Source organism: Cryptomeria japonica, unplaced genomic scaffold (assembly GCF_030272615.1).
Source record: "Cryptomeria japonica unplaced genomic scaffold, Sugi_1.0 HiC_scaffold_621, whole genome shotgun sequence".
NCBI lineage: Eukaryota > Viridiplantae > Streptophyta > Pinopsida > Cupressales > Cupressaceae > Cryptomeria > Cryptomeria japonica.
In genome coordinates this window covers 57,418-64,048 of record NW_026729423.1, presented here as the reverse complement: position 1 = coordinate 64,048, position 6,631 = coordinate 57,418, and the positions used below count along the sequence as shown (strand labels likewise).

The following is a 6,631-nucleotide window of genomic DNA, read 5'->3' as shown; positions in this document are numbered from 1 at the left end:
AGCGCTCCTTGGTGCGCACCAGGGCGCGCAACCCAGCCAAGGTGCTCACCCCGGCGAAGGTGCACGCGAGGTGCGCACCCGGGGCAAGCCGGGCTCGGACTTCGTGCACGCCGCACCTTGGAGCACACATCGGAGCGCTCCCGGGTTCGCACCAGCATTGCGCACCTTTGATGCGCTGCCTTCACTAATTTCCAGAAAAGGCAAAAAAAAAAAAAAAACGAGATTTTAAAATTTCCGTTTTGAAAGATAGTGAAAAAAACGGAACGCGGGTGCCATCTTGAGCCCGCCCTGGTGTGCAGCCCAGGCAAGTTGTGCGCACCAAGGCACCCACCCTGGCCAAGGTGGGTCACGGGGTGGGTCCTAGGGTGGGTAACGGGGTGGGTACTAAGGTGCGTGCCAAGGTGGGTCATGGGGTGGGTGCCAAGGTGGGCACCAGGGTGGGTGTGCACCAACCCTAGCCAGGGTAGGTCACGGGGTGGTTGTCGGGGTGGGCGTCAAGGAGCCAAGGTGGGTGGCAAGTAGCCAAGTTGCGTGCCAAGGTGGGTGTCGGGGTGGGTGCCAAGGATCCAAGGTGGGTGCCAAGGAACCAAGGTGGGTGTCTGGGTGGGTGCCGAGGTGGGAGCCAGGGTGGGTCCCAAGGTGAGTGCAAAGGTGGGTGCCAGGGTCAAGGTGAGTGCCAATGTGGGTTCCAAGGTGCCAGGGTCAGGGTGAGTGCCAATGTGGGTTCAAAGGTGCTAAGTTGGGTGCGAGGTTGGGTGCGAGGGTGGGTGGGTGCCAAGGTGTGCTAGGTGGAAGCCCGGGTGGGTCGGCATCCCATGGGTGTCGAGTTGGGTGCCTGATGGGTGCTTCTTGTCAAGTTTTAGTCGTCGGGACTCATTTCGAGCCTTAGAGGTCGTTTCTTGTCCGGTTGCCCTGTCTTCGACCTGGGAACCCAATTTTGGTCCTCGGGTCCCATTTTTTTTTGTCTCGCATCCCACTTTTGGCCTGTGGCCTTTTCGGGGTCGATTCTCGTTTTGGGCATCAGAGCATGTTTCTTCTCCTAAAACCCAATATTTGTTTATTAAGTCTCGGAACACATTTTTGTTCTCGTGGACCCATCATGGGTCTTGGAACGCATTTGTGGTCCTTGGGTCCCATTTTGCATCCCGAAACTTGTGTTTTGGTGCTTGATCCCTATTTTGGGTGCCCACCTTGCACCAAGTGCGCACCCGGGGCAAACCGAGCGCCTTGGTGCACCGGGGCAAGATCGAGCGTGCACCCGAGGCGCCCCGAACATGCACCAAGGTGCACTCGGCCCACATGTGAGCGCAGGTCGTTGCGCCCGAGGTGGTGTGTGGGCACCGCGTTGCAGACGGGACACTGCACGCACACGACGCCCCGTCCAGGTGCACGCACGTAGGCCGGGCCGGGTGCACACCCGACGCCCTAGCAAGGTGCGCGCACCCGGGCAGGGCTCACACTTGGCGAACGGGGCGCACTTCGCGAGGGAGGGTGTGCACCTCGACGGGGGTGGGTGGCCGGGGTGGATTCGCACGTGGGTCGCGGTTTGCTAAGTACACACTGCGACAAGCTCATAACGGGTGCGATCATACCAGCGTTAGTGCACCGGATCCCATCAGAACTCCGCAGTTAAGCGCGCTTGGGCCGGAGTAGTACTGGGATGGGTGACCTCCCGGGAAGTCCCGGTGTTGCACCCTTTTTTAGTTTTTCGCCGGGCGTCGCAATGCTATTTGAATAAACCTTTTGCCCGTTTGCGTTCTCGTCGGGGCCGGGCCGGGCCGGGGTGCGCTGCCCGCACTACCGCGCGCGCGGGGGGCGACACCGAGCGCGCACCCGAGGCGCCCCGAGCACACAGGCCACGGTGCAACCCGGGCGTTGTGCGCGCACCCCGGTGCGCCCGAGGTGCTGCGCGCGCACCCAGGTGAAATCGGTGTGCACCTCGGCCAGTGCGCGCTCGGTCGAGTCGCGCACGTTGGCCAAGGTGCACGGTGATGTTTCTTACTCTAAGGTTCCGCACCAGACGCCCGGGACAGGTGAGCGAAGCTGGGCGGGGCCGGGTGCGCGGCCGGGGCAGGTGCACGCAGCTGGAGAGAGCTTTGGAGCACACCAGAGGTGCGCACCTTGGAGCACACTTCGGAGCGCACCAATGATGCGCTCCATTCAAAAGTTTCCTGAAAAGGCAAAAAAAGTTGAGATTATAGAATTTCCCACTTGAGAGATTGTAAAAAAAAAAAATTTAAAATGAAGGAAACGCGGGTGCCAAGGTGTGCGCGCCCGGGTGCGCAGCCCAGCCAAGGTGTGCGCACCAAGGCGCCCACCCTGGCGAAGGTGCACGCAAGGTGCGCACCCGAGGCAAACCGGACAATTAACCCAACTTTCGACTTCGCGCGCACCTGCGCACCTTGGAGCGCACTTCGGAGCGCTCCTTGGTGCGCACCAATCTTGGGCACCTCGGAGTGCACCATGGCGCCCACCAAGGTGCGCACCCGGGGCAAACCGAGCTCCGACTTCGTGCGCACCTTGGAGCGCACGAAAGGTGCGCACCATGGCGCCCACCAAGGTGCGCAGCCCAGCCAAGGCGTGCGCATCAAGGTGCGCACCCTGGCGAAGGTGCGCACCCGGGGCAAACCGAGCTCCGACTTCGTGCGCACCTTGGAGCGCACAAAGGGTGCGCAACCCAGCCAAGGTGTGCGCACCCCGGGCAAACCGAGCTCCGAATCGTGCGCACCTTGGAGCACACTTCGGAGCCCTCCTTGGTGCGCACCGATGTTGCGCACCTCGGAGCGCACCCGGGGAAAACAATGCAATTAACCCGACTTTCGACTTCGTGGGCACCTCGGAGCGCTCTCGGGTTCGCACCTCGGAGCACACCGAGGTGCGCACCTTTGATGCGCTGCCTTCACCAATTTCCAGAAAAGGCAAGAAAACATTGAGAAGGTGTGCGCACCGAGGTGCCCACCCTGGCGAAGGTGCACGCGAGGTGCGCACCCGGGGCAAACCGGGCTCCGACTTCGTGCACGCCATGCTGCGCACCTTGGAGGGCCATGGTGCGCACCTTGGAGCACACTTCGGAGCGCTCAATGGTGCCCAACCCAGCCAAGGTGCCCACCGCGGCGAAGGTGCACGCGAGGTGCGCACCCGGGGCAAACCGGGCTCCGACTTCGTGCACGCCGCACCTTGGAGCACACTTCGGAGCGCTCCTTGGTGCGCACCAGGGCGCGCAACCCAGCCGAGGTGCCCACCCCGGCGAAGGTGCACGCGGGGTGCGCACCCGGGGCAAACCGGGCTCCGACTTCGTGCACGCCATGGTGCCCACCGCGGCGAAGGTGCACGCGAGGTGCGCACCCGGGGCAAACCGGGCTCCGACTTCGTGCACGCCGCACCTTGGAGCACACTTCGGAGCGCTCCTTGGTGCGCACCAGGGCGCGCAACCCAGCCGAGGTGCCCACCCCGGCGAAGGTGCACGCGAGGTGCGCACCCGGGGCAAACCGGGCTCCGACTTCGTGCACGCCATGGTGCCCACCGCGGCGAAGGTGCACGCGAGGTGCGCACCCGGGGCAAACCGGGCTCCGACTTCGTGCACGCCGCACCTTGGAGCACACTTCGGAGCGCTCCTTGGTGCGCACCATGGTGCCCACCAGGGCGCGCAACCCCGCCGAAGGTGCACGCGAGGTGCGCACCCGGGGCAAACCGGGCTCCGACTTCGTGCACGCCGCACCTTGGAGCACACTTCGGAGCGCTCCTTGGTGCGCACCAGGGCGCGCAACCCCGCCGAAGGTGCACGCGAGGTGCGCACCCGGGGCAAACCGGGCTCCGACTTCGTGCACGCCATGGTGCGCACCAGGGTGCCCACCGCGGCGAAGGTGCGCACCCGGGGCAAACCGGGCTCCGACTTCGTGCACGCCGCACCTTGGAGCACACTTCGGAGCGCTCCTTGGTGCGCACCAGGGCGCGCAACCCAGCCGAGGTGCCCACCCCGGCGAAGGTGCACGCGAGGTGCGCACCCGGGGCAAACCGGGCTCCGACTTCGTGCACGCCATGGTGCCCACCGCGGCGAAGGTGCGCACCCGGGGCAAACCGGGCTAGGACTTCGTGCACGCCGCACCTTGGAGCACACTTCGGAGCGCTCCTTGGTGCGCACCATGGTGCCCACCAGGCCGCGCAACCCAGCCAAGGTGTGCGCACCAAGGTGCACGCGAGGTGCGCACCCGGGGCAAACCGGGGTCCGGCTTCGTGCACGCCGCACCTTGGAGCACACATCGGGGCGCTCCCGGGTTCGCACCGGCGTTGCGCACCGTGGTGGGCACCTCGGAGCGCACCGTGGTGGGCACCTCGGAGCACACCAAGGTGGGCAGCGAGGTGCGCACCTTTGATGCGATGCCTTCACTAATTTCCATAAAAGGCAAAAAAAAACGAGATTTTAAAATTTCCGTTTTGAAAGATAGTGAGAAAAAGGGAATGCTGGTGCCATCTTGAGCCCGCCCTGGTGCGCAGCCCAGCCAAGGTGTGCGCACCAAGGTGCCCACCCTGGCGAAGGTGCGCGCCCGGGCAATTAACCCAACTTCCAACTTCGCGCGCGCCAGGGTGGGAGCGCACCCAACAACCGGGCCTGGGAAGAGCCAATGCGAGAAACCCCACCAAACGCTCTGACAAAAAAAGAGGGGGCGCTCCAGTAACCCCGCTTCGGAGCGCACCCTGGGCAAACCCAGCCAGGGTGCCCACCCCGGCCAAGGTGCAGGCGAGGTGCGCACCCGGGGCAAACCGGGCTCCGACAACGTGCACGCCGCACCTTGGAGCACACTTCGTAGCGCTCCCGGGTGCGCACCTCAGAGCACACCAAGGTGGGCAGCGAGGTGCGCACCTTTGATGCGCTGCCTTCACTAATTTCCAGAAAAGGCAAAAAAAAGAGGAGATTTTAAAATTTCCGTTTTGAAAGATAGTGAAAAAAACGGAACGCGGGTGCCATCTTGAGCCCGCCCTGGTGCACAGCCCAGGTAAGGTGCCCACCCTGGCAAAGGTGCGCACCCGGGCAATTAACCCTACTTCCGACTTCGTGCGCGCCAGGGTGGCAACCGGGCCTGGGAAGAGCCAATGCGAGAAACCCCACCAAACGCTCCGACAAAAAAAGAGGCGGCGCTCCAATAACCCCGCTTCGGAGCGCAGCCGGGGCAAACCCAGCCAAGGTGCCCACCCCGACGAAGGTGCACGCGAGGTGCGCACCCGGGGCAAACCGGGCTCCGACAACGTGCACGCAGCACCTTGGAGCACACTTCGAAGCACTCCCGGGTGCCCACCGGCGTTGCGCACCGTGGTGGGCAGCGAGGTGCGCACCTTTGATGCGCTGCCTTCACTAATTTCCAGAAAAGGCAAAAAAAAATGAGATTTTAAAATTTCCGTTTTGAAAGATAGTGAAAAAAACGGAACGCGGGTGCCATCTTGAGCCCGCCCTGGTGCGCAGCCCAGGCAAGGCATGCGCACCAAGGTGCCCACCCGCGGTGCACACCCGGGGCAAACCGGGCTCCGACTTCGTGCAGGCCGCACCTTGGAGCACACTTCGGAGCGCTCCTTGGTGCGCACCATGGTGCCCACCAGGGCGCACCCGGGGCAAACCGGGCTCCGACTTCGTGCACGCCGCACCTTGGAGCACACATCGGAGCGCTCCCAGGTTCGCACCAGCGTTGCGCACCTTTGATGCGCTGCCTTCACTAATTTCCAGAAAAGGCAAAAAAAAACGATATTTTAAAATTTCCGTTCTGAAAGATAGTGAAAAAAACGGAACGCGGGTGCCATCTTGAGCCCTTCCTGGTGCGCAGCCCAGGCAAGTTGTGCGCACCAAGGTGCCCACCCTGGCGGAGGTGCGCGCCCGGGGCAAACCGGGCTCCGACTTCGTGCACTGCATGGTGCCCACCAAGGCGCGCAACCCAGCCAAGGTGCCCACCGCAGCGAAGGTGCACGCGAGGTGCGCACCCGAGGTGCACACCCGGGGCAAACCGAGCTCCGACTTCGTGCACGCCGCACCTTGGAGCACACTTCAGAGCGCTCCTTGGTGCGCACCAGGGCGCGCAACCCAGCCAAGGTGCTCACCCCGGCGAAGGTGCACGCGAGGTGCGCACCCGGGGCAAGCCGGGCTCGGACTTCGTGCACGCCGCACCTTGGAGCACACATCGGAGCGCTCCCGGGTTCGCACCAGCATTGCGCACCTTTGATGCGCTGCCTTCACTAATTTCCAGAAAAGGCAAAAAAAAAAAAAAAACGAGATTTTAAAATTTCCGTTTTGAAAGATAGTGAAAAAAACGGAACGCGGGTGCCATCTTGAGCCCGCCCTGGTGTGCAGCCCAGGCAAGTTGTGCGCACCAAGGCACCCACCCTGGCCAAGGTGGGTCACGGGGTGGGTCCTAGGGTGGGTAACGGGGTGGGTACTAAGGTGCGTGCCAAGGTGGGTCATGGGGTGGGTGCCAAGGTGGGCACCAGGGTGGGTGTGCACCAACCCTAGCCAGGGTAGGTCACGGGGTGGTTGTCGGGGTGGGCGTCAAGGAGCCAAGGTGGGTGGCAAGTAGCCAAGTTGCGTGCCAAGGTGGGTGTCGGGGTGGGTGCCAAGGATCCAAGGTGGGTGCCAAGGAACCAAGGTGGG

General features: G+C 63.4%; 1 non-coding gene across 1 annotated transcript; it reads left to right on the top strand.

Annotated features, from left to right (window-relative positions):
• Nucleotides 1-1,578: 1,578 nt before the first annotated feature.
• LOC131872486 (5S ribosomal RNA) lies at nucleotides 1,579-1,697 on the top strand. The gene has a single exon (XR_009370635.1). It is a non-coding gene; the product is annotated as a 5S ribosomal RNA (ribosomal RNA).
• The last annotated feature ends 4,934 nt before the right edge of the window (nucleotides 1,698-6,631 follow it).